This window comes from Palaemon carinicauda, chromosome 25 (genome assembly GCF_036898095.1).
Source record: "Palaemon carinicauda isolate YSFRI2023 chromosome 25, ASM3689809v2, whole genome shotgun sequence".
Classification (NCBI taxonomy): Eukaryota; Metazoa; Arthropoda; class Malacostraca; order Decapoda; family Palaemonidae; genus Palaemon; species Palaemon carinicauda.
In genome coordinates, this window is record NC_090749.1 from 78,018,762 (window position 1) to 78,029,424 (window position 10,663).

Below are 10,663 nucleotides of genomic sequence, written 5' to 3' on the forward strand. Positions count from 1 at the left end.
GTGAACTTGATTTGGTAAATATGGTAGTATTTCAAGAGAGAAGAATCTATGACCCTCTACCCACCATTCCTATGGTGAAGAACACTCCCTGTATCAGAGAACACATGTTACCAATATCACGAGTGTAGTGAGTAATCATTGAAGAACTAATACTCATCGTTAAATAAATTCTTAATGTGCAGCTTTGGTAGAAATTGACTATAGTGTGCTAAGTTTAATTCTACTAGGAATTAAGTCTAGCAATAAAATCATCCAACATTATATCATTTTCATTAGACCATCTATTTGAGCAAATTTTAATACAGTATATATGAACACCATTGTGATCTACCAGTGTACCCCAAAATATATTCCCGATAAAATTCTTTACCTAAGTAATCATGAGGGGAGACAAGATGATATATCCCTGAACTCCTGAAGAAGGAGATTTTAAGATGAAGAATATTGCTGTATATGGCTAAATGCAAAATACAGTGTCAAACCCAATCAAAGAAACTGAATTATATTAAACTCAGTTCTAAAATAGGAATAGTATGCTTGCGTAGGTACAGTTATAAAATTCAGAGAAACCAAATTGAATCCTGAATTTTAAAATATTTGAAATTGTTTAATGTAGATCATGAAACAAAAAACCGACAGTTTACTTATGAAAGAAAATAAGCTGGAAGAATGCCCAAAGGACACACTTGAGGGCTACGTCATTGCAGCAGGTTTTATAACATCACCTGCGGCCACCACAAAATGACCAACTTCATCCAATTGCTTCATATAATGCTTGAAAAACACCCTGGTGGACTTCCAACCAGGATAAGCTTGTAAAGCTTCGAATGACATATACTGAAAGGAATTCAGAGATGATTCCACTTTCCTAGGGTCATGACCCAACAGCATGCTAGTGGGGTCTGATCTTCAAGAAAATAAGCCAATATTGGTTTCAGTTGTTTCAAAGACAACTCTGAACCGACCGTCTCACCTCCAAACAATTGACCCGTTTAACCTTTTTTGTCCTGACCAGATATGTCTTTAAACACTATACTGGACACGGAGCGAGATCACTTTCGAGGGGAACTATTTTTCATGGTCCCCAAGGTTTAGATGGTAGCTTATCTTAGCCAAAAGGGTAGGATCAGGGTATAAATTAACTTCACCATTGCCTGTAAATTCTATGTGACCCTCATCTCTATAGAGAGCCATAACTCCATTAATCAAAGCACCAGAAGCCATAGCGAATATAAAAATCACTCTTCGAGATAAAACTCGGAAAGACACATCGTCAATTTCTGAAGCTAGTTATAAAGCTTTATCCAATACCCTGGAGATTGGCCTCAGCAGGACTGCTGGTCTCAGCCTGGCGTAAACTTTTGGAATTGTGGCGACGAGGACAGAGTTAAAATCTATGTCAAAAGCATATAAAATGGGTCCAGCCAGGGCCGACTTGCATGAGGCAATCGTGGAGGATGCTAAATCTTTCGCATGTAGGTCGATCAGAAAGCCTAAACAAAAATCCATAGATTTAGAAGAAGGATTTTAATCTTCCACATATGGAACCCAATTCTTCCACGAAGTTTCATACGGATTCAAAGTAGTGGAAGTTCTATAATTTCCCACAAATGCAGGGGCTGCTGTCCACCTGAACGATCAGAACTCGTCTAACACCTTCAAGAGAAGATTGAAGGGTAGGAATACGTTAATGATTCCAATTCATGAATAACACATCCATGACTATCACCTCTAGATCTACATATGGTGCCACATAATTGGGAAGTGTCTTGTTGAGACTCATTGCAAACAGGTCCACTTGAAGACCTGGGACTACCTCCTGCATGAAAGGGAATGATTCATCTAGAGACCATTCTGTCTCTAGTGGATGTGTTCGAGATTGGGAGTGTACCATCCCATTCCGGATTCCGTGAGGTGAGATGCAGACAGGGGAGATGCCAATAAGCGTCGGTAAGATCTATAGAGACAACGTAAACCCACCGAGAAAGTAAGGTCCATATCTGCGAAATAGTAAGCCTCCAGAACTTGTCGCAAAGAACGAATAGAATTAGATGGGACAAGTCGAGAATAGTTCGAGGAATTATCAAAACTTTCTTTGCCAAACAGAATAGACGACCTTGAAACTTCATAGATTTCGTGCAATGGATAACTCTCTTCCCAGAAGGTCCTGCACATATTGTACCAGATGTGGTATTAATTTCTAGAAAAATCTCTTGGTCCTCGTGGTTTTTCTCTTCCATTTCCAGCCTAAACTGCTGGAAATCACGCTTTGTGGTTAAGGACTGAACAGCCATCTGTCCTTGAACCATTACAGTCTTCCCCCTACTGGAGTATCCTCATTGCTTGGTTGAGGATGATGGCCCTTAGTTCCCCTGTTACTTTGGAGACCCTGACTCCTTGGCCTATGACCTTCATCGGACCGACCTCTACCCCCTCTTAGAGTCGTGGGGGGACAAAAGGACGAGGTCCCTTGTTCAAATCTAGGATTGAATGCTGGGGACCGTGAAGTCACTGGGTGAGGAACAGTGAATAGATTCTGCAAAGCACTACCTGAAGCAGAGATGAAGGGCCTCCTAAGGTATGTTGGTGTACGGACCCTCTTAGGTTTAGGGCCAACCTCAGGAATAATTTCCCTTTTTTGAAATCTTCCCCTTCTCCGGAAAAGACTCTCATGTTCTGCTGCCGCTTTATCCAAGATCTCCTTACTAAATTCTGTGGATAAAGATCTTTACCCCAGATACAGGCGTCAATAAGACGCTTCGGTTCAAGACAAATGATCGCGGAAGCTAAAACATGCTTCCAGCAGACTTCGAGCCTGAAAAAAAGATAAAAAGATCCCTCATAAAAGTAGCCATGTGTATCTTGGCCAAAAGCGAAAAGACAGAGGCATCAGCAGATTACCCATCATCTTTTCTACAAAGCATTGAAGAGACATCGAAGCTGAAGGTCTCTCCCTAGCCTCCAATTTCGCCTTAAGTAGGTGTGCCGGAAATCTCGGCAGTCTTTCATTAATTGCCAGCTGGTTATATCCTTATCTAATTTCCCTTTAGCAAAAGTAAACTGAATACCCAACCAGTGTTTAGTGTTAAGGGGAAGAATGAGTTACATAGGTTTCCCTTCTTCCAAGACCAGAAGAAACTTACCCTCCTTGAAGGCCTTTTCCACAGCCAAAAAGGCTTTCAAAGCAAAGGAAAAAAACATTGTTTCGGGTGCTAAAAAGTGGCCAACCTTTCAGTAAAAGTACCTATTTGTGATAGAGCAGCCACCGTAGTGACGGCAGTTGAAACAACGGAACGCACTGAGTCTCTCATGGAAGTCACACTAACCTCGTCCCATTCGGACAGGTAAAAATCATCCACATGAGGGAGGGGTTCATCCAAATCTACTACCGGTAGAATAGTCGATTCTCAATCCCAAGATAAAGAAGAAACCGAGGATAAATTGTTCACGTCAAGGCTCAAAAAACTTAAAGTTTCATCTACAAGGAACTGAACGGTAGAAATGGTGGAGCGTACCCCAAAACCGAGTCCGGGACCTAATTCGGAAAAGAATATCCTTCCAAGCTACAGAAGGAAGATAAGGAGCTTTTGGCTCAGCATTCTTTTTGTGGAAGAACACCCTCCAATATCCATCCAGAATAATGTAAGTCCTTAACATATTGCAGTCCTGAGGGCCCCAATAGAAGATTGGACCCTTCATTCACCTGCATTGAGGATGTATCCTGCAGGTATCATGACCACAGGGATACCTCATGGTCCTGGCACAGATCGGAACTCGACAGTGTATCTTCTTTGAAGATTCTGCCTGTAAAGAGGAAAAACAACCATGAGTATCTTAGTCTCTTTAGATCACCACACTGAAAGGAATGAGTTAATATCAATCAAAATTTCTGTCAAAAATTTGGGAAATTAAATCCCAAAATGTGTATTAACAATTTTAATCAGAAAGAGAAAAAAGGGCCACAATATTCAGACTCCTATAATGGCGTTAGATTAGAAGTAAAGCCAACTGAAATTGTCCCCTTTTATCATTTGAATATCGTTCAGAAAAAAGAGGGAACAAGAATGCTCCTCAAAAACAATATCCTACTCTTTCCGCAGAGAAAGGGCTCATAGGAAGGTAATGGAGTCACCTACCTTACAAATATATCAATGCATCGATAATTGGAGCAATCAAAGATAAATGGAAGGCTATTTTTTAAACCAAAATCTGACAAGGGGGGATTGTAATAGAATGCCACTTGTAAGATGCACAATCCAATCCACGTCCTCAACGGATCTGAATAAAATGATGGAAATAATTAACTAAATATAATAGTTAAATCTAAAGTCTAGTTAAGGAGAATCTTTCGCAAAAGAGAACTCCAAAACTGAGTAGCATAAAGATACCTCACAAGTCGTAGAAGTAAGGTCTTTATGGCACTTAAGGTTTATACTCATAAATCATATGCCGTCATAACATAATATCCATGCCGTCCTTAACGGCACATATAGGTAACGGCATCGTCAACTCCCAAGGTTGACACTTGAGGTTTATACTCATAAATCATATGCTGTCATAACATAATATACATGCCATCCTTGACGGCACACATAGGTAACAGCATCGTCAACTCCCAAGGCTATTCCTAAATCAGGGGGACAATAATCATACCCAAGACTGGGCGAGAACTGCCGCCAGTTACGACAGTGTCGGTAATGACGGCAGCAAAGTAAACAACAATAATTTGTATCAATATCATGTCATAACAAAAAGTGTGTGACAGTATAAGCCACATCAATAACATAGCAACGTATCACCATAAAATGGCCCAGAAAAATAATGCCGTTGGAAACTACGAAGCTGTAAATACCGGCATTGCCAACATTCTGACAACTCTCTTTATAAAGAAGAATGCTGCCGGGTTAAAAGGCCAGAACCCCGAAGGACTAAACCTTAGAAAAGGAAATGCCGTTGGAGACGACGAATCCGCAAGTAGCGGTATTGCCAACAGACTGACGTCTCTCTTTATAAAGGAGAATGCTGTCGGGTTAATAGGCCAGAACCCCAAAGGGCAAGGCCTTCAAACAATTGTAAAACACACAATAGAGTTAAGGAGAACCTTTCGCAAAAGAGAACTCCAAAGCTGACTAGCATAAAGATACCTCACAAGTTGTTGAAGTAAGGTTTTTATGCCAATTTGAGGTTTGTACTTATCAACAGATATCTCTATAAAAAGGCAGTCACTAATATTAAAAACATCTGCCTTCATAGCATAATATCCTTTCCTTATGCCAATTTTAGGTTTGTACTCATCAACAGATATCTCTATAGAAACGCAGTCTCTAATAATAAAAACATCTGCCTTCATAACATAATATCCTTGCCGTTAATAACGGCACAGATAGGCAACAACATCGCCGCCTCCCAAGGCTATTCATAAATCAAGGGCACAAAAACTATACCCAATACTGGGGAAGAACTGCCGCCAGTTACGACAGTGACGGTAACGACGGCAGCAAACTAAAAGGACGATCGTATGTAACAAACATCATGTCATAAAAAAGAGTGTGGCAGCATAGGCCACAGGTAATATAGCAGCGTATCGCTATAGAATGGCCCAGAAAAGGAGAGCTGTCGGAGACGACGAAGCCATAAGTACCAGCATTGCCAGCAGTCTGACAACTCTCTTTATAAAGGAGAATGCTGCCGGGTTAATAGGCCAGAAACCCCGAAGGGCTAGGCCTTCATACAATAAAACACTCACAATAAATATAAGTTCGATATCAGTAACGGGGATCAACGAAATAATTATTCTCTCAAAGTTTAAAAAGGGTTAGAATACGGCATCATACAACTGTCAGTGCACCGACAGAAAAAAGTGTTCTCGCCCTTCGCAAAGGGGAACTCGAAAGGAATACCGTAGCCAACTAGAGAGCCTATGTAGCACTATAGCCCAACGGACATGCCAAAACTGATACAAACTCACAAAAGACTGAAATAATAAATCGTAATGAAAATATATAAAATTGAGTCCTTAGCATCGTAATGCTAATCGTAATGAAAATATATATAAAATTGAGTCCTTAGCATTGTAATGCTAAACAAAAACTAGCTAATGTGAAACTTACCCATAAAAATAAAGTAAACACGATAAATAAGAGGCCATCAGGGACTAAGCCCGAAGCCATGCTAGCAGGACTCAAAGCACTTTGGCTTCCTCTAACCAAAAGCTAAAATATAAGTCCCCGAAGGGAGTGAAACCAAAATTAGCATAAATAAAGGCAAAGAGAGGTAAATACTCAACTTTGACGAAGAAGAGGAAGCCATTTCACATGATAATCCCTCAAAAACTGCAAAAGAAGCACCCAAAAAATCAACTGAACTGTAGTCATCAGCTGCGTTTGAAGGAATGAGAAGCAAGAACTTACAGGGGCACTCAAAGGTGATAGGATGCGTAATGGCTCCTTATTTATCCTTCCCCTTAGTGGATTAGACTGGGTAAGGTCTGTTTGGGGTGCAGATATCTATGGTTATCTTAGGATGCGTCCCTGATTATACACGATATTTTCAGATAGTCGTTTCCGGGGGTTGGAACCTCGTGATACCTGACGGTCATTCTCTTGTAGTATCAATCGCATAAATATTATACTGTAGAAGTTGCCAGAAGGAACTTCCATCAGGACGACATGGCTCGAGCCCAAAAAGATCTTTCATAAAGGTGTCGACATGAGTTTTGGCCAGCAAGGAAAGACGAAGGCATCTGCAAAATGCCCGATCATCATCCCCATAAAGTACTACAGAGACATCAACACTGACAACCATTATCTGGTCTATGACTCAGACTTAAGAAGGTGTTCAGGAATCGTGGGCAGCTTCTCAAGAAATTGGTGGCCGGCCGCATCCATTTCCAGTTTACTCTCAGCAAAAGTAAACTGGACATTAGTCTAGTGGACAGAATCGTGTGATAAGAAAGGTGAGACTGGTGTGCACACTTCTAAAGCTGGGAGAGGCTCACCCTCACAAAAGGCTAACTCCACTGATGAAGTTCTTAGAAACAAAGTGGAAGACCACTTTGTCCTGAGCCATGAAGGAGGCCAAGCTCTTACCAAGGGCGGCAATCTGTATATTGATAACCATTACCATCATCATTGCTGCATGTAATAAGGTAGCTAGGAGTGCAAGACCTTACAGTATATCTAGTCAACTCTTCTTGCTTCTCCAAGGCCTGGATCTCTTTACATGAGACCTTGAACATCATCACCTGGTATTACTAATTCCCCTCTATGAAGGCTTTCCTGTTAGCCATAAGTACCAGATGCATTGTAGTACATAAGGTACTCAGGACCTGGGGGGATCCCTGAGCCTAGCAGAAGATGTTAGGAGGAGAAATGGGCAGGAACAGCCCCAGTCACGGGAGAAGCAATCTTAACCTTAGATCAGGAGACCGATATCATAGTGGAGTCGAAATTGGTAGACATGACTGAATCCTTGATAAGACCAGACTACCTCATCCTCTTACCGAGGTGTGAAGGTACCGCGGGAAGAACATGCAGGCGTCACCGGAGGTATCCTCCGAGACCCATCCGTAGTGAAGTAAATCCTTACAAACACTGCAATCCTGATAGTCCCAGTACAATATTGGGGGTTTCATGCTCCAACACTTAGCAAGTGGGTGGCAAAAATTGAGACCACAGGGATGTCTGACAGCTCTGACACAAATCTGCACTCAACAGTGTATCTCCGTTTAGGCACCGCCTGTAACGAGAAAAGTGGTCAAATGAGTACTACATCCTCTAGCAGACACCAAAAGCTGAAAGAAATGGGTCATTAACACTCCATGTAAACAACTGAGGAATAGTAATCTCCAAATTGTGTGTAAATGCAATTGGTGAGAAAAAGGGAGAAAAATTATGAAACGTCCATTCCCCTATAAAGAATGTGAGATTGGAAAAATTAGCCCCATAAAGGTCTGGTACTATAGTCCCAAAAGGGGAAAAGAGGAGAGGGGAAATGCTCATGGAAAGAACCGTTGCTCCTACATCTCCACAGAGAAATAGCCAATTAGAGGGCACGGTACAGGTAAACCTAATCATTAAGCAATCGACGCATCAATTAATGAGCAAGGTGATAACCTTAATAGAAAAAACTCGGAAGGGGTAACTAGCCTATAGAGTTACCAACCATCTATCCAATCCACACCCTCAAAGGGAAATGGACAAATTGGTAGAAAACCAATAACCATATGTAGTGGTTATTCAATGCAGGAGCCTAGAACCCTTTCGTAGAAGGAGTTCCCAGGCCCAACCTATATAAAGAAGCCTCAAATGTTGAAGGAGTAAGGGTTTTATGTTAACCTGTAGTAGAATTCACCTACAGTAAGTGGAGAACTCATCTTAGTTATGTAAGACGGTCTCAGATAAAAAAGGGCAGAAAGATATGTGCCCTAAAGGTACCGGTGTTGCCGGAAGTACCGGCAACGGCAGGGGGGAACAGCATTGTCGCCAATATCTTATGTGACCTAAGGCACTGATACCGATAACTACACCCCGCCGCCAGTAACAATAATCCCGTCAGTGGCAATAGTGCCCAAGGGTGGCGGAGATAATGGTCAAGGGTTTCCGCAGAAAACACCTTGCCAAAGGTTAAGGCAGTGTCACCAGTGGAGCCACAGCCGTAAGCAGCGATGTATCGCCAGAACGGTTACTATAAAACAGATTTTGACCTAGGAAAAATCAATGTTTGGGTGTCTAAAGGTGGCGACATAACCGTTATTCTGGCGCTGCCATAGGCATGTACGCCAGATATACCAGTGTTGCCGGAAGCACCGGCATCGCTAAGGGTTAAAAGTATTGCCGCCAGCCTCTTATGTGACTAAAGGCGCTGGCACAGTCAACCCCTCCTGCCGACTAGTACTAACCCCGCCGCCAGTAACGGCAACACCGTTAGGGGCAAAGGTGCCTAAGGTGGCAGAGACAAATGGCAATGGTTCCAGCAGAAAACACCATGCCGTAGCTGAAGGCAGTTCTGCCAGTGGAGGCACTGCTACAAGCAGCGACGCATCGCCAGTACAGGTACAATAGGATAGTGTGCCAAAGGTGGCAGCAAAGCCGCAGGCACCGGCACTGTCATCAGTCTGATAGCTCACCCCTCAGGGAGAAGCACGCCGACGGCCATGGAAGGTCAGATCCCAGAGGGAACCAACTCCCAAAATAAGCAAAAGCAAAATACACAGCAGTATAACGATAAAATTCATGCAATGTCCGTCCCGGAAAAACTAGGATAAAAAGAGAGGTGACGACATGGAGAAGCTATACCCATGCAACAAAATAAACACCACGCCATCAGAGGCGGGGGCTGCCGTCCGATCGAGAAATTTCAAAGGCTAAGAAGTAAAAGCAGTACATGTAAGTCGGTACACCGACATGATGAAATCATCCTTCACAAAGGGGAGTTCCAAAAGACTGCACAGTCCTAGCACGAGAGATCACGAGCGAAAGCAGAATGGCAAAGCCTAATAGGTCGATGCCACAGGTCAATCGATTAAACCCAGAAGCTATGATGGAACGGCAGAACAGGTAAATCAGAACACCGACAAGGAAAGATCACCCTTCGCAAAGGGGAACTCCAAAAAACTGCGCAGTCCAACCATGGGAGATCAAGAACGTATGTAGCATGGCGGCTCAACGGATTCGCCGACGAGGACTAATCCAATCGCCACCAGGCTAGGCTAAGCTTAAAAGTCCAATACCGCAGGTATCTTCGCTCTCCCCTCGCACTGATAAGGACCTGAAATAACATGTATGTTTTTCTCACCGTTAACTGTTAACTTCTGTTTTTCTTACTGTTAACTGTTAACCGGTGCAGTGTCGATTGAACATGAAATTGCCAGTTATATCTTTTAAGCCCTTTTTGCCTGGAGTTTATGTATATATAAATGAATGTTCTGTAATAAAGTTACGCAGTTGTTTTCATCCTGCTTTTGAGTTACAACCTTTTCTCAGCTCGTCACACTGATTATACACGATATCTTAGGATAGTCGTTCCGGTGGTTAGAACCCCGTGATACCTGACGGTAATTATCTTCTAATATCACTCACAGAAATATTATACAGTAGGAAGCTGCCCGAAGGAACTTCCATCAGGACAACATGGCTCGAGCCCCCCCCCCACCCCCCCCAAAAAAAGACTGAAAAGTACACTCCCACTTTCTCTAAAGAGAAAAATACTTAATCAGATGCTCTTATGCATCAGAAACTTGGAGCCTTACAGAAGTATTAGAACATAAGTTAGTTACAACTCCAAGGGCTATAGAGAGAATAATGATGGTATTAAAACAAACAGACAGAAAAAGAGTAACAAGGATACAAGTCCAAACTAAAGTAGAGGATATTCTAAAAACATGTAAGAAAAAGAAATAGACATGGGCAAGGCACATGAGAAGGACAGATATTGCAAAAGAAACAGGGGAAGGAAGGAAAAACGATGGACTAACTAGCTGAGAAAATTTTTTAGTATAGTTAGACAGAGAAAGACCATAAAGAGACAGGAGTGGATGGATATGGCTAAAGCGGCCTTTATCCTACAGTGAACTTGCAACATCTGATATATATATATATATATATATATATATATATATATATATATATATATATATATATATATATATATATATATATATATA